At 39.0% G+C, this 24,837-nt stretch overlaps 1 long non-coding RNA gene across 1 annotated transcript in view; it reads right to left on the bottom strand.

Moving 5' to 3' along the window:
• Window positions 1-6,608: 6,608 nt before the first annotated feature.
• The window catches only part of LOC121884877, a 31,124-nt gene continuing 12,895 nt past the window's right edge, over window positions 6,609-24,837 (bottom strand). The window contains exons 2-6 of the long non-coding RNA XR_006092422.1: window positions 21,784-21,960; window positions 21,069-21,246; window positions 16,198-16,272; window positions 14,935-14,998; window positions 6,609-6,913 (exon numbers count right to left, since the gene is read on the bottom strand). This is a non-coding gene — a long non-coding RNA (uncharacterized LOC121884877). The remainder of the gene's footprint in view (window positions 6,914-14,934; window positions 14,999-16,197; window positions 16,273-21,068; window positions 21,247-21,783; window positions 21,961-24,837) is intronic.

Here is a 24,837-nt window from a genome sequence, read left to right as displayed (position 1 = left end):
TTTCTAATTATAAAAGCCATTTGATATGTTTGGCTCAATGGGTAAAATATATACCACTCAAGAATAACAGTGTGGGCGCAAATCTTTTCAAAAAATCTACTCATCAGCCATAACAAGCCAGAATAAAAAAATTAAATTAAATTCTGCAAGACTAACTTGAAAGTGATCTACATCATACTTCTTTAGAAAGCCCACATTATACATTAGTTCAGATTGTCAAGATGTCTTTCCTTTGTCTTACCTCATAAATCACAATACTTGTCAAGTGCAAAGTTAGTATGTCTGTCTAATATTTAGGTCAGTGATTCAAGACTAAACTTCATGCATAAAATGAATGAATTCATTTTGGAATTCATTTCTTCCACTTGCTCTTTGTGCTTGAACTCCAACATGTAGCACACACATTGTGCCTCTGAAACGGCAAAAGTAAACATGAATAGCATTTAACTGTCATGAATAAAATAGTTGGCACCATTTTTATTCCTACTTTGTTGCATCTTTGTGTGTTTCTGATGGAAATTGTCAGACCTGAGAAAAGCTAATAATTGACATCCTTTTCAATTCTGCAGCAGTGGTGTGCTGCTGCAGAATGAATATAGGGTGAACACTGCTCAGATTATGAGACAACAAGTATCATCACTCAGCGTTGTGGACTGCATGTGCAGTTATGGTTGCATGTTTTAATATCAAAATTTCTCTTTAGTGTTGAATTTGAGTGTGTGTGTGTGTGTGTGTGTGTGTGTGTGTGTGTGTGTGTGTGTGTGTGTGTGTGTGTGCACGCACCCGTTTGGAGTCCTTGCGTTCCTTTGAAAATGGTTTTAATATCAAGCCTTCCCTGTAGTGTTCGGCTTCTTTCAGTGCTTTGTTTGAACAGTGTGGTGTACAAATCCACTGTGGCCTGCTCTCGGCTAGAAAGGAGAGGAGAGAGAGAGGGCAAGACTTTAACAGAGAGAGCGCAAGAGAGAGAGTTATTAGGAGTGTGTTTGTCTAAAGATATGTGGACACACACTGTGATGAGCTAAGTAAAGGCCACAGTGTGGGAGAGCCAATAACCAGAGACAGACCAAATATTTAGTGGTGAATATAATCTCCAATAGCTGGAATGTTGGACAAGGTTTACCATTGATGATTTGAAATAATGTGATGGCCATTGTGGCGCCACATGGGTTCGAAAAAGAAGGGAGAAGCCCTGGCTCAGTTTTTTGAGCTTTTTTTCATTAATGTGCAGTGAAATTACATTTCACATTGATATATGCCATTACAGAACGTTTAGTATTAAAATAAATTACAATATGACTAATGATAAAAGAAGCTTCTTATATTGATTTACTATGAACTGGTATTGGCAATTGAGTTATTCTATGCCACAAAATAATCAACATGTTATTTTTAACCAGGGAAACACAGTGCTGATTTTAGAATTAAATCATTCATAATTAGACATTCTCAACAACTGTACAAATGATTAGCTACAGCACTACCCTGAATCCAAAGGTATAGCGACTTCAAAAGCCCATGCATGGAACTCTGGTCTTGTAAGGTCAGAGCTGTAAGTCCTCAGTTCTACGCAATGCATTTAACTGTTCAGAGCCTCCAGATTTGGAGGGACCCCCTCTAATTGTTTATCCACAATTTCAATTGCAACAGTGTCTATGTCCTTCAGAATGATGTGTTTGTTGCTGTTTGTTAGTCCACAAACTTTTTACAACAGAAGGGTATTACAAAATCTTACACATTGTCTGAATAAAAATTGGATCATGATTCAGCTTCTGCTGCAGTAGATTGCACTGGGCAATCGCATCTGTTAAGCATTTGTAGCATGTACTCTGTAACATTGTGTTTATTCTATCTAGTTCATATACATGAAGAAGAAGAGAAACAAATTCTTTGCTTTTAATTTCCCATATCAGAGGAATCTAATATGCTCTGTAGTATTTTTGCCATCTGACAAGCCTTCAAACTGGACTACAGGACAAGTTTATAATTCATGGTCTCACTAGAACCTGTAACAAAACATCTTAAGTTTGAGTGTGTCTTTTTACTGGAAGTATTACATACTACTGTACACCTGACATGTAAATGCTGTATCATTAGGTTATTCATCTTTTGCCAATAAGTCAAAAGTCTGGCCACTCAACACTAGTGGAATGCTAGTCAACAATAGATCATTTGATGCATTTTAAAGTAATGTTGACAAGGTTGATTACCAGTGCTTCTTAAATCAGTGTTTAGTGTTTGCTTCTTTTATTGTATATTATTATACTGTATATAGGAATATTCAACTGAAAAATGTTGGCAATGAATTTTCAAACACATTGTCATTGATCATAAAGTTTGACAAATAGTCTGACAAAAACTCTCTATTTTGTGAGTGTGCTGTATTCCTGCCACCATGGTATGGCAAACTAAATGATGAATATGATGTCAATGTTATTCTAGATGTTCACAAATATACATATAAGATGTAGATTTTGTATTTTTTAAGATTTATGTTGTATAAAATCTATTTCTAGTGTTGAAATAGCTTGTGTAATTCCTAAATTACATACTTACAGACAAAGTAGCTGGACAAAACCATTCTATTCTAGCATGTGTGTGTACGTGTGTGTGTGTGTGTGTGTGTGTGTGTGTGTGTGTGTGTGTGTGTGTGTGTGTGTGTGTGTGTGTTCTGCTCGCTCAGAACTGACTCAGCAAATGATGATCTGGATGGTTTAAAAGCACACACACACACACACCTGGGGAACGCAAACTCTGATACACAAGTATGTACACGTTCAGTGAGCAGCATTTTATTTTATTTATTTATTTGATAGGGACAGAGCACATGGTGACATCAGGATGAAGAAGTGAAATAAAGACATAGCCTCCAATTCCATATAATATGATGAATTAGAGAAAGTTTCGAAAAATTCAGAGAGATAGAGAGAGGAGAGACTGTAGATGATATATGGTATATGACTGGAATCCACTGACTAGTTAGATGATCATGATAGATGAATTTTAGATTTTGTGTGTGTCAACTCAGCAAGTTGTGGCTGCAGCACAGCTGGGCTTCACTAATATTTCATTTTTTCCTCTTTTGGAAATCTATAATCCATACCTCTCATTCACTCTTTCTCTCCTTCCCTCTCCCCTCTAATATCCTATTCCTTTTGCCATCTCTATCTTTCTCTCTCTGTCTCCATCATTTCTAAGCTCTGTATTCACTGCTGATGTAATAACGCAGTTTTGCTGACTCCAAGCTTCCATTTTAGGACTGAGCAAATCTGTATCCCAAAAATGTAATAGATTTAAACAGCTCAACAAAATGCCAATGGGGTTCTATTATTGAAGGTAATGATATACTACTGGCTGGAGAGCAGCATTTTATTTGAAGATTATGCAGTGGATTTTTGAATTTAAATTTTAAATAAAAACAAGTATTTTGTTCTGTCCAACTCTCAAATCTTGACTTTCCCCTCGGTGGAAATATCTCGTTACTTTGATAAGAAAAGAGTTGACTTTAACAAGTGTGGAGGTATAACACGACCTTTAATATGACAACAATATAACTAGCCTTGCACAGCCAGCCCCCAGATTTCACTTCACTCATTGTGGTCTGATGAGAAGCAGTTGGCATTTTCTTAGATTAGGGGCACCATCAGTGGCATTGACATTATATAACAGCTGATTGGATCAGCCTTTAGCCAGCCAACAGATGATTGACAACTGCTGTCCTTTGATGAAACGTCAACGTGAATTCACCCTACACCTGATCAGACTGAAGTATCTCCCATTGCACTGCACTGTGTTCAAACTAGAGAAAATGGAGACTGTGTTGAATTATAACATAATACTGAGGTGAACAAAGGCCATGAAGTTGCACAGTCATGCTATATTTCAGATGTACAGTACATCTAAATGGTGCTTTGAAAAAATTCTACTTCACTCTCTCATGTTTTGTTCTTTTGATTACCACTCTCTTATCATACTCTCTTATAATTAGCTAAGCCTTTAGCTCTTCTCTACTCTTCTACTGTCCAATAAGTCAAAATCTTCTTGGTTTGAATCATCTAATAAATCGAGAATTTCACTTTATTTTTGTTCTATCTATGCTGAATGTGCCGCTGATGGACTCATCCACCCACCATGTTCTACATCACCATTTAGAAACCAGACGATGACGATAGAAATCCTTTTCCGGACATAATTAATGGACTTCTGCTCCATAATAGATCATTAGCCTGAAATGGAGTCCGTTCATTATCAAAATACAGTGTGCTAGAGGTTGTCATCATCCAAACCTTTTGCTAATTGGTCTGGCCTCCAGCTGCTTGGCTCAATAGATTGTCAGCTGATGTTCTAAAGACAAAATATATTAGTAAAAACTGACCTTGTGAGATGTAAGCTGCCCTTGTGAGGCTACAGTGAGAAGAAAACTGGAAGAAATTGCTGCCCTTAGCAAGTGATTTACATATAATTGTGAATTATGTAAGAATTAATTAGCAATGTATTGCATATTTATGTAAAAGGGCCCACATTGTTATTGGCTATTATTTATGTTTGCATTTGTTTTATTTAATCTATTCTATATCTATGTATGTATGTATCTGTTTGTAAGGAAGACATGACAAACATTTCTGAATGATTTCTGAGTGGCTGGTCATAAGCAAAGAGAAAAAACTGAGCGAAGGAGGGGAATTTCACACTGATTGCTCAAAATGATAGTGGCTGGCAGGTTGCTTCTCACAAAAATGAATAGAAATGCTGAGTAGATTCATGTACTACCATCAAAGATTGTGTTCCTGATGGATGATCACGGCGGATTCTTCAATCAAACAAGATGGAGCATCTGGAGGGCTCTTCACTGTGGATTAGACATAACTGACCTGCCAGGTTTTTCAAAGTTTGGCACAGTGGTAGAAGAAAAGCCCTAATGACCACTGAACTGAACTGAATTGCTGATTGGCCTCATGTAGTCTTAGTATATGACTAAAATAAGTGAATAAATACCTAATAAATAGCTGAATAAATACCTAATAAAATACCTGTCTGAATTTCTTACAAATTTGTTGACAAAAACAGAGCAGAGCATTTTACACTACTGAGAGCATCCTGACAAAGAAAGCTGTCATTTTATGAAGACATTCAACCATTGCCTTCTGTGACTAGAAATATTGTAACCTACTGTCCATGAAACCACTTGGAACTGAGATCCACCAAATATCCTGTTTTTCTTCCCTACATTTTTTCACTCCAATCTTTCTACCATATTGTTAAGAATGATCCTAGTAATTATGAATTAAAAATTAAGAATTAAAAGTGATGTACAAATCAATCAGAGATAAAAGTGAAAAATTAACCGTAACCGTAGTTTGGTTTGTTTGGTTCAAGAAGAAAAACGATACAGTGTTTGCATTTTTACAAATTAACTAAGAACTTTACTGAACCTTGTGTTATTAGTCTTGCATAGACAGACTTATCTCCACACTTTGTTTTGTCGCTGTGCCAGCGCTGAAGAAAGGTGTGGCTGAACCCATTATCATTCTGCTATAGGGGGACAAATGCTCTGGCTTGTTTGTATTTCTTTAAACCAATCACAATCATCTTGGGCGATGCTAAGCCGTGGATGTAGCGAAGGTGCCCTTGTTTTGGTGGAACATTTGTATGTGGGGAACTGAGCCCTGGCATTAAAATGACTAAATCCCAGCAGGAAAAAAAAGCCACATAAAATGGTGAAAGACTTATGTCAACTATTTGATGTGACTTTCAGTGATAAAAAAGACAAACAAACTCAATGGTGCCCTAGAGGTGAAGCCTGTCTATACTTTAGCTTTAGAGGAGATCACTGGACTCACTGAAACCACAGACAATTTAATAGCTGTATGTAGCTCTCGCAGAACGTTATTAAACAAAACCAAAAGAACCAAACGAGCCTGTCTTATTGCACAATCTAAATCTTCGTCAAATTTTGCCATGTTCTGCATGTAGGTTGCTAGCTCAGAGACTGTTGTTGTTTCACATAGCGACAGGGATTTTGAAAACGGTAACTATAAGTAAAATTGTAAGCAAATAGCGGAAGTGGAGGAGAATTTCGACTGAAATAGTCAGCCAATGGCAGGCTTATACCCACAGTCTATATGCTGTTATTCAGACTATGGGCCCTATTTTAACCACACAACTGCAATGACAAGCGCACAGTGGTAGGTCTCTTGGTCCATGGACTATGTCTGCATGACGTCTCCATGTGCACCTGCTATTTGGTTCATCTATGTGCAGTAGCGCAACATGCTAAAGGGCTGAGTGAACGTTAATATAGATCAGCAGGTGTGGTGATTATTAAATACTTTCTCAGTCAGTCACACCACTGCTCTCATGGCTCTGAAACAGTTGTGCCAATCACATTTAAACATGATAACAACAGCTCAACAAATGGAAAGCTTTTCTTCACTAACAAAGACACACCAACAAAGATACGAGTTTGAAATGATTTATTGGATGGAATTGGAAGGGAGCTGGGATGATATAGGGTGGATGGATTGAGGGTCTAGGGGAGGGGATGAGGGATAAAGGGATGAAGGTTGAGGGTAAGGGTTCAGGGATGGAGGGATGAGGGATGTGGGGTGAGGGATGAAGGGATGAGGGATGTGGGGTGAGGGATGAAGAAATGAGGGTCGAGGGATGAAGGGATGACAGATGTAGGGTAAGGTATGAAGGGACGAGGGATGTAGAGTGAAGAATTAAGGTATAGGGGTGTAGGGTAAGGGATGAAGGGATGAAGGTGAGAATAAGGGTGGAGGATAGATAAATGAAGGTGTAGGGTGATGTACCAATGCTGGTGGTGGAACTAAAGGAGGGAACCAAGGGGAGTTGGGACTCAGAGTGGGGGGGCCATCTCTTCAAGCTGTCCTCTTGGATGAAGCCCCAGTGGATCCTGTAATCAAACAAACGAGAGAGAAGGTTAGAAAAGGTTTTAGCAGGGAGGGATGTGAAAACTGAGAAAACTACTTTTGCCAAGAATAAAGACACTGATGAGCCCTGCTAACCCAATGTCTCCTTCATAAAAAGCAGAATATCGAGTTATAATCGACCAGTCTGATGTCTATAGAGGTGTGTGTGGTTATAATGTGGCAGCCTGGTGACATTAGGTGATTTAAAGAAAGCAAACACAGTGAATGGCCAAGCGTAACGGCACTGTTGCAGCACTTCTCAGAGACCGCGGCTTTATCAACATATCAGTCCTGCTGCCTTCAGATGCTGCGGGGATTTAATGAAATGAAGGAGAAGATATATAGATATAGATCAGTGCAGACTGATTTACTGACTTTCCTGCTTTAATTTAATTTAATTTAACAATTTTAACATTTTCTGTGCCAATTTAAGTTGGAGAGTGTTTCATTGAAATAAATATAAACATTTTAAGTATTAAGTTTTTTTTTAAGCAAGTTTTTAGTTTGATCCTGTTGATAAAATCACCAAAGCAGCAGCAGATTGACGTTGTGCCCAAAACACACGTGGTTCTGAGACTGTTTGTTTTCAGTGCAATACCTGCATCAACCAAATTTCCACCAAAATACAACAACTGTCTTTGTGCTTCTTCATTTGAATGAACCTTGAGTTTCAAGGTCAGGAAGTTACCAAACAATCGGAGCAGTGCTTGCACTGGTCATTGCACCTCCGTGAAAATATGTCCCTTTGTGTTATTTATCTTCTCTGCTGTCCAAAGGTACTCACAAACAGATTATGATCAGTGATCCTGACTGCCAACTCACCCTTGTATATCATAAGTGACAAGGGGGTAGAAACAGGAAAAAACATTCCATTATGAGTGGGGGGATGTAGGTAATGTGGATTCACTGTTTCACTCACTCACTTATTAACAGGTACCTGCCAAAGTACTCAGAGTACCTCCTTTTCACTTTCTGATGTATCTGGGAAAATTTCTGTACTCAGTGTTGATGAGCGTACATCTTACCACGGTTACCAAATTATCTTTCATAAATTTACAATATATGCCACTTAAATAGACCACGACCTTGACAGTTCATGATCACCATATGGATTGATCACTGTGAATTCATAAAATATCAATATCAAAATGATCTGCTTTGTCACCACAAACAATCAACAATGAGAATGCTAACAGTTATCCACCAGAACCAGAACCTGCTTACCTTAGGCTGATAAACTGCAGCAGGCCCAAACTCTGGGTCTGTGCTGCCACCTACCACCACTCAGCTAGCCATCCGGCTCCTGACTGTTTCAGCTATCACCATCTCAGCCAAAAGATTGTCAAACTGGAAGGCAGAGTATCAACGCTCTATCAAATAAGAGAAGGCAAGGACCTCTTTGATTCCCCCCTGCTGGCAGCGGCTTTGCGTGCGGTCGAAAACACCACCCCATGGTCTTGCACCAGCTCCGCCAACATCCTGACAGCCCTGATGGAGGATCCTTGGCCGAGGTTGGGAGAAATCCATTGCCTCCTCAACACTCTCTGTTCTAAACCTCTGAACTCATGTTTGCAAGGGAAGGATTCTCTCCATGCCTCTCCACTGGAGAGGTTGACGTCCAGTTGATGTCCAGCAACAAGGGACTCGATGTCAGGCCCCATCTTACCACCGCCCTACCTGGCCAGTAACCCGCAGAGCTGCTATCCACTCCCACCTCCTACATCAGTCAGTGCTGTCTCCTCCATCAATGCTCATTACTGATTACTCAATAGTCAGAGATGTGAGAGTCAGTAGAGCTCATAGTCTCTGTTTCCCAGGTGCTACAATACATGACATTGCTGATAAAGTTCCAGACATAATAAAATCCTACCCTAAGATTGACAGGATCATCATACACATTGGTACAAATGAAACTCCAAAACAGCAGTCCGAACTGTTGAAACAAGACTTTTCCCATCTCTTTAACATCATCAAACAGTCCCATAGTAGAGTTTTCATCTCTGGCCCAATACCCACTCTTGGCCGCAGAATGGGGCGTTTCAGTAGACTACTGAGCCTTAACACCTGGCTCTAATCTGCATGCGACACCAAAAGCATACACTTTATCGACAATTTTAATCTCTTCTGGGAACGTGGACATCTTTTCGGTGCAGATGGTCTCCACTTGAGCAAAGCTGGCGTGCAGGCACTTTCTGCTAACCTAGGATACAGCATCTGCCATCCTCGTGCTCCCATTTCCAACCGGCCATCACGCCATCACAACGTGCCCATCCATCGGTTCAGTGCTGACCAGTCCATCAGAGATTGATGTTCCTCCAGTCCTAGTCCCTACCACTATTGTTCTACCATGTACACTGCTACACTTGCTACCAGACTCAGACCATCTAATGACATTTTTAACATCCCTGTCAGGATTAGCAACAGGCAGTCGCAGAAAGATGTTAAGGTTCAGAAAAATCTTGTTAATATTAAGCACTTACACCTGTCTGTACTTGGTCCTTTATAGACCAACATACTACTCCTTCTGATCATCCCCAAGATTTTAAGCTTAAAATGGCTCTTTTTAATATAAGATCCCCCACCAACTAGAGCTTTTTTTATCCAAGATATGATTACTGAACACAATCTACCTGGTTGTCCCCCGCTAACTCTGCCAGTCTTATTGAACCTCCCCCTCTGATTTTAGTTTCATTCACTCTCCAAGGCCAAATAAGTGAGGGAGTGGTGTTGCTACTATTTTTTCAAGTAATTTCCTGTGCTCCAAGGTTGACCTCTTTTCCCTTCCTTTGAATATTTAGCTGTATCACTGCAAAGGCCAAATGATATTCCGGCACTTCTTGTAACGCTTAATCGCCCTCCCAAACACAACACAAACTTCCTATCTGAATTCTCTGAATTTTTATATTTGTACCAACTTTGAAGATTCAGCTCTTATTGGGGATTGTAACTTATATGTAGATCAATGCAAAGACTCATAGGCCCTAGAGTTTTTAAATATCAGTGACTCTTTTTATTTTATTCAAAGACCAACGCATAGACACGGCCACAGCCTTGACTTAGTTTTATCAAAGGGTACTGACTGATAGGGCACTGATGTTACTGCTGTCATTGACCTGGCCATTTCTGATTATTTCCACTACAAAGAAAATAGTAAATCGCTATATAGATGCCTCTGCAATTGCCAATTCTCTGACATCATGAGTCAAACTACCATGTCCCTCTCCTCCACCAGCTCCATACAGGACCTAGTTGTTCATTTTAATAGTAAATGTCTTGGCATGCTTGACACTGCTGTGCCCATAAAGGGGAAGAAAAGACTGATGAAGGGACCAGGCCTGGATTAACACAGTGTGGTGCTCTAGGGTGACCACACTTGAACTGCCCCCCTCCTCCCACTTTACACATAAAAAAGTAAAATTTACTATGGGTATAAAAACCGTAGATTTACATGAACATATCACTGAAGTACAGGCTCAACACACATACTGCAGAAAAATGTAAGACACAACCAATAAACCTTACACCATAGATAGACATGGGCCTACAAATGCCATACCAGCCCTAACACTGATACTCAAATCTGAATGTAATTCACATCCCAATGCAATACATCCTGCTAAATATCATTATTTCCATCAAATGGCCTGTATGAGGACTACATATGAAACCATTACAGAGTATGTCTAAAAATTAATTACATGCATATACCAAATAAGGCAAGCTCAATAATAACCGTTGCAAGCAACCTTTTCAACAGCTGAATGATCATAGAGTGCCAGCAGAGTTTTCCATAAGGGCCGGCTGTTGGCCAGATGGCCGGACATTAACACATTTCCAGCTGACTACTTTCTTAATGTTTTTTTTCTTTCGTATCAAGTTGCTTCTCGTCCTATTTCTGTAAGTTGCCTTATATCCAACTGAGCAGAGCCTACGTCACGAAAGCGAAAGCTAAACTGTCACTCACTGCTTTTTGTGTGTATGTACTTGTGAGTAGAGAGGTCAAAACTCCAGAAATACTTGTAGCATATAGAACAACTTTATTGTTAGACCCATGCGTTTCAGCTTGTGGCCTTCAGCAGGGTCATGCTTTTCACATGTCACATGAGGAGCAGACAGGTAAAGAGGCCACAAATTTTCTGCTTTTTTCCGGCATACAAAATAGGCACATGGCTTTCTGTTATTGGGAGCTGCTTTTCATGCTGATTGTATCATAATGATTTATTGACATGGAGTTTTGTTTCAGAACTCGTTTATTTGGCACGTCTACTCTGTATTGCTTTTAACATTAGTCATGCCACTGAAATGTAACTTTCTCATATAATAAAAAACAACTAGACCTATGTTATATATTTTGTTTAGTTGTGTACTTACATAATCCCAAATGTTTCAATGTGAAAACTGCTTTATTCAGTGTTTTTACCAGTTCTAATTACTGTGTCCATTTGTTTTGGAAAGAAGGAGACTGTGGACGATTCAGCTCCCAGTAAAAAACCTTGTTAACGATGAACACTGAAGGAATCCTAACCTAAAACAAGCTGAGCACCTAGAAACAAGCTGAGCTAACGTTAGCCTCAGCTCAACTTGCAGCCCCTCGGGACATCCTGTGTCTGCCAAACAGCATTGAATAAACACTGATTTTTAATGTATAAAATGGCAATGGTGGTTGTTTAACAATGAAGACAACAACTCTCATGATCCCACGCTAATTCACAACGTCGCCTTTCATCTAGAAAAGCTGCTCAAATAGCAGTGTAATAAATTTTAATAAATAAAATAAAAATGAAAAAAAACCCAAATAAATTAATGAAAAAAAGTATACAGTCTTAAAGAATGTGTGATATACAACTTTAGCTCAGGTTGTTGAGCAATAGCAGCACTGGGTCCCTACACCGGGTCCATGTATCTTTTAGAATTGATTTTAAAGTCTTTCTTTTAGTTTTTAAGGCAATAAATGGCCTCACCCCATTTTATATCACAGAACATTTTATGATCCTCCACGAACCTTAAGATCCTCCACAGCTGCTCTTTTAATAGTAATAATACATGATTTTTATAGAGTGCTTTTCAGCGTACTCAAAGACACTTAAACACAGTTAAAATAAGTTAGCAACACAGTAAAAACATATAACACACAACATTAATCACACATTCTGACTATTCCCAAAGTCACCACAGAGACTATTGGGGATGCTGCTTTTGGCCACTATGCCCAAAAATATAGAAAACCCTGCCTTTAAATATTAGACTTGCTGGCTCAGTGGACACTTTTAAACGACAACTCAAATTTATCTTTCTTTTCATTCTGTGCATGGAGGTACTATATAAATGAAGTTTACTCATTCATTCATTCATTCAACTTTGTTTGTTTTTTGGTAGCAACGGTAGTATACAGTTAGTAGGTCGTTTTTCAGAGCTTTTCACACAAAACAATGTACTTTTTCTATTGTTAATATGGTAATCCTCAGTTTTTTTGGTCCATGACAAGGTATATCAAAAATTAACCTAAAGGATAACTCCTAATGCATTGGTGACCCTCTGACCTTTACCCTAGTGCCAACGTCAGGTGAAATTTTCCACTTGCTCACAAAACCTCATGGGGAAATTGACATTTACTGGGCACATTCATGCTCCTGAGAGGTAATACCTACTGATTCTAGCGACCACGTGGCTTTTCTTTAGATTCACTACTTGTAAGGTTCCAAGAGCAACAAAATCATCACTACTGTTTGTTCATGCAACACTTTTGTATTGTTACTTTAATGTAGAGACTCTACTTCTAGTCATGTTCTGGAAAATGAGTAAATCATGTAAGCTGTGTGCATTAATGCTAAATGGTCAATAGAACTTCATACAAAATGTTGTTGTATGATGCATATCAGCAAAGTACAGTTGGCAGTTTCTTAGAGTTTCTTTGCTGTTTTATGTAAAAGGGGACCAAATTTACTTGAAAATATTTCGCAATGCATGTATGTCAAAAAGTAGCAACATTTGATTGGATATTGTAACAAAAATCAGGAACTGCAGCTGCCTGTGAACTATTGATTTAGTTTTTGGCATGTTGTAGTGTTTTCAGAGGGCTTTAGTTCTATGTAATTGTCAGGTCCTGAAATGCTGTTGTGCTTTGACCCTTTTGTTTTATGCTGTGTCTTTTTCTGTCCTTCATCCATGTTTTGTTGTGGATGCAATTTGGCAATCCCAGTAGAGCACTGAAATGCAATCAAAAATCTTGTCCACTCTGCAGCACTTTGTGTGTGTGTGTTTATGTGTGTGTGGTGACAATCAGAGAGAGACTCCATTAGTCAGTTCCGTCAGGTCACCAAACAAGATGCCTGTCACCACACACACAGATTCTTTCATACAGCCAGCCCTGAGTCTGCTCTCCATCGCTGATGTTCTATTTGAGGCCATGAGGCCATAGATGTCAGAAAGTCAATGGATGAGGCAACTTTCTCTATTTGTACGAGTTGTTATATAGGAATAAATTTTGAGCCTTTTACTGTTCACCATTTATATTATACACCATATATATTATTTGATTATATTGCATTTTCTTTTCATGATTGTAAAGTCAATCCTCTTCCATCTTCAATCTATACAGACAATACTGAATTATATTATATTGCTGAATTTTTTCAAGCATCCATTGAGAAATTACAATTCGTACAAATAAAATTCATGCTTTTCCCCTGATTCATGGTTCTCCATTAGGGCTTGTTTTAGTACTGAGAGGGTCACGGTAGATAAATATGTTTGAATTTGGCTCAATAAAAAAATGTACATTTAAATATCACATTGAAATCTTTTTGGGTAAATTGTGACAGAAACTTGGCTATGTACAGAAATAACTTATCTCACTCCGATCATATTGCTTATATGACGCACTCTACATCTACCACCACATGCAGCTGAGCCTTCCAGGTAGTGCAGGGACTTCTGTTAAAGGGGACATATTGTGTATAGTGATTTTCTGTTATTTTTATAGTGTTGTAATGTCAGATGTCTATGTTAAACAAAGGTCCAAAACCTGAGGTAAATGTACGTAAAATGCCCCCTGAAAGTCAAAAGCCAGTGCTTGAGCCTGCTCTGAACGTTTCATTTGCAAAGTTACCTCTACTTCCTCCTCGTAATGACCTCAGATTGGTCGAGCATGCGCACAAACATCCCATAGTCTTTGTTGCTGAGGTTGTTCCATGGTTTGTTTGTGTTGTTGTCCACTCTCATATTTCGTATCTGATTCGGACATGTGCAAGTAAATTTGAAAAGTTGCCATACTCTTGCTTGTGAGGGGCAACTTCAAGGAGCTGGCCAATCATAACAGAGTGGGCTTATCCGGAGGGGGGCCTTAAAGAGACAGGAACTAAAACGCCTCGTTTCAGAGAGAGGTTTATAAAGCTTTATCAAGAGTCAGTATAAGATAAAGTATAAGGAGTTTTTTGAACTGTAAAAGAAATGTAAAAAAAAAAAAATTACAGTAGAGCCCCAGGATATAAATATAGACCTCGAAATGTGCGTGATACAACTTTTCATGATACACTTCTACACCATCAGCTTCAGCCGATTAAATGCAAACCTCTTGTTCCTCTACAGCAAGCAGAAATGGATGAATGAGTTGAATATGGCGGCTTTCACGACAGGGAAACCCACTTTAGAACCCTTAGTTCTTTTTCAATCTTATCTTATTTCCTTGGCTGCTCCTCAAGTACACTGCTATCATGAGAAGGGTGTGTTAGATGAACAGTATGTTGCAGTGGGGAAAGTATACAATGAGATTGTAGCAGTGCACTCAAGTTGACTCCCTGAGCTAGCTTCATTTAATTTATGACAGTTATCACACCTGACGCCTAAAAATTCAGACACACCCATAGTTTTCCCCCCCCTGCATCTCTGATCCCAATCATGCTGAGGCGTCTTGCTGTTGCTGGGAACATGTACTGGCCTGAAAAACACATGTGCCAACCACACTTATCTACAAACAGCAGCTACACAGTAATAACAGACAACTCACCTGAAGCTCCATGGGACATCTGGAGAAGAACTAGTGTTTTTCCTTCCATTTTGTTGTTGCTCATCTAGTTGGAGAAGAACAGCAGTGACTTAAAACCTTTCACAATTTTACTGTGGTGCTCCTCCAAAACCGCAACATGTGCCAGGTTTATAAAAACATGAAGCATTAAGCAGTATACAACATACTTCAAACCCATTAAAATCATTTATCAAAAGGCACAATCCATTGCTTAAACTATGTCCACAATCACTACTTTGACAAGTTTAGTCTGTAAAGATGATCTGAATTATGAAAATTCTGCATAGGTGTGTGATCATACAAATGTGGTAATGTTAGTGTGTCTCTGGGCCAGGGAGCCCTGTTAAAAAGCTTCTCCAATATTCTGTTATTTATCGCATGATATTCTATCCACACATACAGTAAATACAGGTAGTATAACTACTAAATACCAGTAACCAATATGCACTGTAGGAGAGTTTGGGTAACATAGTACTCACAAAAATAATAGCTGAGATCTGGGAACATGGAAACATGAAGTCCAACAGGGCAAGTAACATGACATGTCAGACAGTTTAGTTTAGCTACATTTTCTCAACGCTTTATTTGAAGGTAAAACTGAAAGTGAGTACATCCAAAATTTTGGTTATAATCTCTGAATTCACAGGAAGACTGTGTATGTGGACAACTACAGCAAGTACTGAAGGTCAAAGCTGTATCTATATACTATTTACACATAGTGTCATAACTCAGCTCCTAGTTACTTATGGTGGGTAGTTATGAGCGGTCCAAATTTTACACATATGTGCACCAAATCCCAAAGTCTGCAGCACAAAAAGCACCTACAATTCGGAAAAAGTCCACACAATGTAGGCACAACCAGGTACCATATACCAGAAAGAACAAAAATCATACATTCACAAATCTTACCTAGAGGTTGCGGCACAAATGGAAAAAAAAAAAATGCTGGACGAGCCCCCAATATGTCATAACCCAGTATCCCCAAACATGGGGATGGACAAAACAGATGGCAGTAATATTAAAAGCATTTATTATAATAAAGTAAACAACTGACAAAATAACTACAAATATGGAGTGCGTCAGTCAGTAACATCAGTAATGTAGGTGTGACTGCGTGAACAGTGAGGTGTAAGATGTTGTGAAGCAAAAAAAAAAACTAAAGTCAAACAAGAAGCAAAAGCCTGCAGCTGCTGGCTTGAATGAGACCTGGTGAGAAAGAGAGTACATAAAACATTGGGAGTTGACCTTTTATCCTCTGGGAGCATTAGGCCCAGGTGGTCTGAATCTGACTGGCTGCCACGCCCACATTCTCCTGGATACCTTTATGGACACAAAAGAATATAGCAATAACTCATAACCACACCAGCATCAATACATTTAAGGTAGGTTAGGCAGGGGTAGTCACAATAGGCATACAAAACAATATCACAATATTGATACATAGAAAATATTCTGCACATGTCCAAACCAATGATGTTATATGAATTGTTGACAATAGAGATAAAGTCAGCTAGCATAGTCATCGTAAGGGCTGTGCTGAGGAGACTCAGACATATAATTCCAAAGGGAACAAGTACAGCACTTCAAACCCTCCGTTTCCTCAAAAGCATTAGACAAACATTTCCCAACTGTGAGATTGTGCCTAGAATTCTTCTGACTATCGTGGTGACTGTGGCATTGAGAGAGCGCAGCTTTTCAAAGTTGAAACAAATCAAAAACTATTTGTGTACATCATTATCTCGGGACAGTTTGTATGGGTTTGCAATTCTATCCAGTGAAAGGATGTTGCATCCAAGATGAATTACACAGATCTTGTTGCTGAGTTTGCTGCCAAGAAAGCAAGAAAAGAGACTGTCATGTATTTCATTCCATTTAGCCTATTGTGAATCCATCACATTTACACATATTTACACAACATGACAGGATTTCCCATAGTGCTGCCATATTATAATGTGCCAACTTGACTGTCAGAAAACAAAGAGTTTTTATCCTCTTTGGTTTTAAATGAAAGTGATGAAATGAGATGAGCGTGAAAATAGCTCTCCCCACACACACACACACACACAAATATCTGGAAGTGCAATCTTCTTCAGTAAAATAAACCAAAGATTCATTAGCAATGTTTCCATTATTGTTAAAATAAATAAATAAGTACAAAAAAACTGATTTGTCACACATAACAGAAGAAAATTCGCAAAACTTTACAAACTTTGCAAAGACAGTAGCCTATATATTACACTACAGAACTACAGAACAGGCACAAAAAAAAACAAAAATAAAACAAACACACACACACACACACACACACACACACACAGGTATTGTGTTGTAGTATAACCAACAGGAGACCAGTGACGTGTGAAGTGATTTTGGGGACACTACACTATATAACAGTGAAGTTATTGAATATGTTTGTAATCTCTCTTTTTGGTGTTGCACTTTTTAGACGATCCCTGCACACTTGTCTCACAGCCAGCTGTACATAAAGAACAATGTTATTCAGCTCGTTTGGGTGAAAATTAGGATGTAGCTTGTTGTCTACCTTACTACAGTAGAAAAGATGTGTTGTTTGTGTTTTAACAATATTTCACTTATATGGGAAGTTCGAATCTGTGAATATATTTCCAACTTTATTGAGGTGCTGTTTGATGTATGTGTACGCATGTGTTTAAGCTGTGCGTAATGTTGTTGTTGTGCCATACAGTGTGCACCTTGTTAACAACTACAAATCACACACACACACTTGCACTCTTGTACCAGATTTTTGTAGCATTTTATCACCATGTAAAGCACTGACTGTATATGTAACACAGATGAAATGCATTTCTATAAAATTATGCTCTGCAATTCAACTTGAACAAGGACTACGTGCGTTGTACTGTGGTTTGTGCATATGCGTGACAGTAAACAGGGCCACCCACGCTAAGATCACACAGGGCCTCACACATGTCTCACAATAGCTCTGTCAGCTGCACTGACCAGTGCAGAGCCAAACATATTTAAAACAGGATATTGGAGTTTAATTAGATTTTAATTATTACTCCACTACTACTCTCTAATTTGAAATAACCCAGAATGATCCTTTAAAGAATAAATTCTATTACCTACTGCTAATGTGCCCTTGAATAAAGCAGGGACTCCTGCTCTACCCACTGCTATAACCTCCTATACATATACATATACAACCTGTGTGTGTGTGTGTGTGTGTGTGTGTGTGTGTGTGCGTGTGTGTGTGTGTGTGTGTGTGTGTGTGCTGGGCAGCAGGTATACCCTGGCATTCTCCTCCTGTGCTTGTCATGAATAAACATCTGCTCTTACTGCAGACTTAACAGCTTGTAATATGTAATACACCCAATCACTAGTTGGATGTGTATAGGTGTATTGTGTGTGTGTGTGTTAATGCTCCATATCAGAGCTGTCTGTCAGGCAGCCGTGCCTCTGCATAAAAGGAGCCTGTTCAACAAGCCCTCGGCACTGTCACTCTCTGTCTTCCCTCACACACAGATTTCTCATTCTGTCCTTAAACGTCTCACTCTTACTGTTCACTTGTGCTTTATTGTTTTCTCTTGCTTCCTTTCTCTCTCTGTCTCATGTCCTCCTCTCTCTCTATGTCTCTGCGTCCCTCTCTTCCTAAGACCCATGAGCTGCTGTTCTGTGTTTGCTGAGCAAAGGCGGAATGGCAGTACTCCTCGGTGACTCTTGATTTTTCTCATTCTGTAATCTCTCACTCTCTCTGTCACTCTCTCACCTGTTTACTAGGCAAAGATGAGGATATCCTCTCTACTCGCTGCCTCAAATCTCCCTTTCCTTTGTTTTAGTATAGTCTTTCTCTGATCCCTCTCATGTTTGTATTTTTACCATAAATGTTCTTACATTTATCTTCTCTCACTCCAAATAGTTTGGTGGCTAGAGTTTGTATACTTTGCAATATACAATCCCAATATTGAGGTCAGTTGAGTGTAAGTTGCTCCCTTAAGGTGCTTTTAGACATTGAGCCGGCTCCTGCTGCCCAGCAACCTTGCCTTGACCCATAAAGAAGAAACCAACATGGTTTGGACCCATTGCAGGTGATAGTGTACCGAGTCTTGCATTTGTGTGAGCTGATATGTGATCGTCGTAAGGGGTCGTAAGATCACAGGGGGATAAATTAGAAAATTTGGTTACACAAAACTATGTTTATTTCTTAGACTTTTCTGTAACAGTTGCTTTTTTCCTGGGTAATACTATGTTGTTTTATTTCTCTAGACCTCAAGAAATGTACAAATGAAACAGTCTAATAAGGAGGAATCACTCTTTATCACTGTTATTGAACTCAGGGGGTCCCAAGCTAACAAGTTTGTGAACTACTTATGTAATGCATGCGTACAGTATGTCTTTGTAATTACTTTGTGTGTGTTTGTGTGTGTGTGTGTGTGTGTGCGTGCATGTATGTGTGCGTGCGTGTGTGTGGCGTATTCCTCTTCATCAGCATGTGTGTATGTGATGTAGCTCTAATGTGGCAGATGTACTCGAGGTCAAGAATCAGGACGCACTGGGAGTGTGTGAGTGTGTGAATGAGAGAGGTGAATGGAGGTGAATGACCACTCTGCAGGGTACCACTATGCTCCACTGCATGCATGTGTGAAGAGTCACTAACTTCTCCACAGGGCTGCAACACTGGGCTTGTGTGTGTTTGCATGTGTGTGTGTGTGTGTGTGTGTGTGTGTGTGTTTGTATGTGTGTGTGTGTCTCTGCTGATTGTATTATCATCTAAAAAAAAACATATCATAAAGCTTGAGGTAGCAGGACCTCAAGGATATTTCAGACTCATTTCATCAGACCCATTAACCTCTCATCCAACACTACTGTACCATTCTTGGCTTCCCTCTTAAGGCCATGTTTGGACAGATTATATGTTTCTGTCTGCTCAAACAAAAAGCTCAGCTGTGACTAGTGATAGTAGCAAAGGGAGCAAGACAGAGTTTGTAAAACTTGGGATATCAGAACTCTGTGCAGACTGATTTACTTATTTTGTTGATGTATTAAAACATTGATATTTTTAAATCATATACGTTCCGTCTAATCCATGTGAATCCTCCTCTCTGTTCTTGAAAATAGAATAAAAGTATTCTATGCTCAAATTCACATGGCGACATCTAGCAAGAAAACTAATTGGTAGCTAGCTATCCTGAAGTTAGATGATAAAACTGAAAATAACTGATATATGTCTGATAACTGATATATAATCCATTTCCTTTTTCTCTTTGTCTCACAAGTTATAGCAATAGATAAAATGACTTTTTGTCTGATTCAGGTACATCAAAGAGGATAATTTATCAGTACTATCCAGTACTGTCCAGTCATGTATAAATATTTCTTAAACTGTCACCACCATTGTTTGGTTAGGGTTAGGCAACTCAAACTACTTCATTAAGGTTGGGAAATGATTGCCTTGGTGGACTAAAGAAAACTACATTGAGTGTTGGTAGGAGATAGGATGTGAAAATATTCTAGGTTTCCATCCAAATGTTGCTCAACTTTTAAGTGACTTTACAGAAAACTGCCAAAAGAAATTTGGCAGTTATGCGAATATTAGAAGTTGGTTCATCAAACTGGTGGCGGTACTTTTCTATTTGGGGGCCATTAAACCATTGCAGAAGATGAGGGCGTAACAAGATGATGTAATTAAAAGAGTGTCAGTTAAACCTCAAATGGTGAAAAACAATATAGAAAACATGATGGAATTATGGCATTTGGCATGAAGTATGGCATGTTTCATGTATTAATTTGAGTGTTACAGTCTCCTCGTCGCTCCACACAGATCTAATGTTTTCGTTTGGTGCTATTTTCCATCTCCTGAGTGGAGTGGAAGTTTCAGTGGATGTTTACGTCACACACTTCATGTACATCATGATTTATTTGTTAAGTCTGTTTCCATTGCACTTATCTATACACCAACCTCAGCCAGGAGGTCCTTCAGTGCTAGAAGACTACTGAGTGTACCAACAGTTGGCCAACAACTTGCCCAAATTGGCTACAGATTTCTGGTCAGATTTCTAAATGTAACCTGAGCCATAATCCTCATTAATAACACAGTTCATTATCAATTATTTCTTTTCAGGTTGAGTATGACATACCTTCTCACCAGGGACACTGTATTAAGTAAAAAAGACGCTGCCCAGTACAAGCCCAGTCTCTCTTTGTCAATGACTGAGGTTGCTGTATGTTGTTGGAGTGGTGAGGGAAATCAAGAGCAGCAGACAGCCTGTGGAGACAGGAAATGAGTTTCCAGTGTGTTGGGGCTGAGTTCATGATCTGTGAATGAACAAGGACAGAAGAGAATAGGTCAGCTGGAGAGGAGAGAAGAAGGCCCAAAATCACCCTGCATCATTGGTGTAATGCAGAGTATTAAGGGGTTTCTTTGCCTTCCATACAACCATCAGATATTGTTTTTCATTTTCACAACAGCATATATACTTCATTGCACTGGTACAGTACTGAAGGCCATTTTTCTTTTTTTGACACACCTCAGCTTTTCTTGTGCTGTTGCTGTGTTGTTGTCTCTTGACAGATAACACTTGGGAAAATGTCATTACACTGTTGATATTTAACTAATAACATGAACGTTTTGTACTGGTTTGACCTTAGAGTCACAAACTCAATTCACAATTCAACTCAATTTTATTTATATAGTGCCAAATCATAACAAAAGTTATCTCAGGGCATTTTTCAACAGTGTAACAGGGAAATTCAGCATGCTTGTCATCATAGAAATAGATCATAAGATTGTGTTGTTTTAAAACTTCAGTGTAGAGGATTGTGATGCAACTTCGGCAATATCTGCTGCCTTACCTTCGAAGCACAAATCCGCTTGCCCACTGGAGCTGCTCCAGTCTGTGGATGCCTCTCTGCACTGTCAGTGGCACAGTAGCATGCCCATCCTTCAGTGTTGACAGGCTATTACTTGTGGTGTGTAACCAATCAGATAGTGCTGTGGGCGGGACATTGCTCGAGACCACAGAGTGGCGACTACAGACAGAGGGAGGCGGCTGCATTAGAGCCAAAGTAGCGCATATCAGCAAGTAAACAACATGTACACCCACACCAGAGATTTCTGCATTGTTAAGGAAACTAAGACTAACTAACTAAGACTTCTACTTCACTTAATTTCCATAGTCTTGAACCAACTCTGCAGCTCGACCCAATGTTTGGTGAATTAGCCACATAGACAACATCAGCTACATCATTTCATGCTAAAAGGAGTCCAAGTGGACTTTTTACCTGAGCCAGTCTCCTCTACCTGTATATTAGTTTATACAACATTGCTAAAATACAATACAAAGTAATAGAGTTTTTGCTTAAGATGGCACCTAGATTTTCTAAAGTGCTCCTGTTGGCTTGTCTCGAGTGAAGCAGAGTGGAGATGGTGAGGGAGTGGCATATGCTGATTTTGATTTGTTGTTTTCTTCAAGGATTGAGGTCAGGTTTGACTAAGCAGGAACGACACAGGAAAATAGCACTAGCCATGCACATGGCAGGGTTTGGTTTCCTATCAAAATCATTGCATACATATACACTCAACCCCCCTTATAGATCAATATGGTTGATTGGTTGGTGTGTTGAATGTTGAAGGTGATTATCTTGGGTGTCTGTGGAGTTTTAAATGATAAAGGATTTATGGGGACAAGTTAGCTTTCTTTCAACTTTTAGGGGCTCCATCCTCACATTCCCCGCTGGGACCTGGGCACCTGCTACAGAGCATTAGTAAATCACAAAACAATGGACAAGACACAGCGAAGTGTCTTTCAACTTACCTACACAAGCTGTGTTGTGAAAGCAGTAGCACATTGTAGCAGAACAGCAACAGTTGCAAATCCTCTGTCAGCATCTACTCTGAATGCATTCAGCCATAATACTGCTATGCATTAACTGCAACCAAACATGTTAGGTTGCAGTTAATGTACATACGGCACATGTAATGATGGAATTATAGTCCAATCAGGAGAGACTAATTGAAAATAGGCTTTGAGTTATTAAGAAATGTATTTATTAGTCAAACAGTAGCGTGGTGTTGTGAACGTGAAGAACAATCTTGACTGAAGATCTTTATGAATGTAATCTGGAGATGGATTTCTGATGAGCTCACTGGAGGAATCTCCTGGAGAGCTCATTCTGATGATTACTGGTAAATAGGTTAGACACTGAAATGACAGCTGAGAGTAGCAGAGATAGGAACAGATTTTTAGGTTTTGACAGCAACAAGACTGGCAAAATCTGAGCAGATGAAGTGAGGTGGGAATGCCCTCAGTCAGATAATTGAGTTGGAAGAGGGGAATGATAAAAAATCTGAATAAATAGTCTAAGCCAGCCTTCCTTAAAGAACTTTCACTAAGCATGCTTTCTGTTTACCCAACTCAGGTTAAAAACAGAAAAAAAAACATAAATCCTGCAATATACTAAAATAAGTATAATTGCAATGATTTGTTATTGGACAAGAGTAAACGTAGGGGGAAAAAGTTTAAAAAGTGCTTGACACTTAAAGGATTATGATTTTCAGTCATATATATAATGTCACAATGTCAGATGTCCATATTAAACGTGGCCAACGTGTCAATAGTGAGATAAACGTATGTAGAAGTAATCCCTGTGAGTAAAAAGCACTGGCGTCAGACTGCTCTGAATACTCTGTTTCCAACATTTTTTTCTACTTTCAGCCTGAGCTGATGTTGGTTCATGATGGATTTCTTTATATGGACATCTGCTCCACACAGCACGCCAGTTCACTGCTCCGCTCCGCTAACATTATGGCGTTTTTCCATTGTTTTAGTCATGCCAAGCCATGACTCCGTTACACAGCACAGCAAAGCAAAATATGTAGTAGTACTGTTGGAGGTGTGCTGGTCATCTGCAGCTCTTCATCAAACATCATCATCACAGTGGCTGTTTCTGCTTGTACTAGTCCTCTATGCATTGTTTCTAACTGATCCGCTCAACAAATAGCTCCAATTATGTCCATATGTTGTTGTGTCAACTGGTTTTTAGCAGTGTTAATAAAGCTCTGCCAATTCAGTGAGGAACACATTTCACTTCCTGTAAATCCTTCACAAGAAAAGTCTCCCGTTATTTAGGCATTGAAAAGCTTTTAATTTGAAGCAGGAAATGTTGGGTTTGCAGCGGTTAACTTTACATAATTCTAAATAAGGAGTTTTTTGAACTGTGAATCATGCAACGCTACTTTAGTGGAATTCAAAACTAATAATTTAGAGCTGGAAATGAGCATAATAGATCCTCTTTAAATCAGAAGGTGTCTTATAAATCATTTCAGCGACATTTTCCCCACAAACATCAAAACACTATTACAACATGTGACTGAAAGTGCAGAGTGAAATTTCATTGAGATCCATGATCAGCAAAAGGCTGTGTGAGAATTAGTTTTTTGGGATGATGTAGGTGTGTGCTGCATTGTATCAGTCTTTTAACTCCAGTTGTGCTTATAGGATGGGAATAATTTGATCTGTGCCAAGATTAGAATAGGCCATCAACTATCTGCTAGCAAACTGTGGAACACTGTTAGAGCTGGAGAAGACTGTTCATTTGAGATAACCTTCCCCGAACAATACATACAATACAACCCTGCGCATAGATATAAGTCCAATAATAGTAATTATAATAATAATTTTCATGGTAATAGTGAATTACATTGTTTAATCACATTAAACTGCCTGCTTTAAATGGATAAATGTGTGCATCCTTTCATTTGTGTGTGTTTCCTGATCTTTGAATGTGGATTTATCGAGACAAAACATGTGGATTGTACAATCTTTGTTTGGAGGAACAGCATTCTTTTGATGGAAAGAAATGTGGCCTTGAGCACAAAATAACATTTCATAATCAGAGAGCAGACTG

This window comes from Thunnus maccoyii, chromosome 2 (genome assembly GCF_910596095.1).
Source record: "Thunnus maccoyii chromosome 2, fThuMac1.1, whole genome shotgun sequence".
In the NCBI taxonomy this organism is placed as follows: domain Eukaryota; kingdom Metazoa; phylum Chordata; class Actinopteri; order Scombriformes; family Scombridae; genus Thunnus; species Thunnus maccoyii.
Note: the sequence above shows the minus strand (reverse complement) of the source record. Positions and strands in the feature narration are given on the sequence as shown.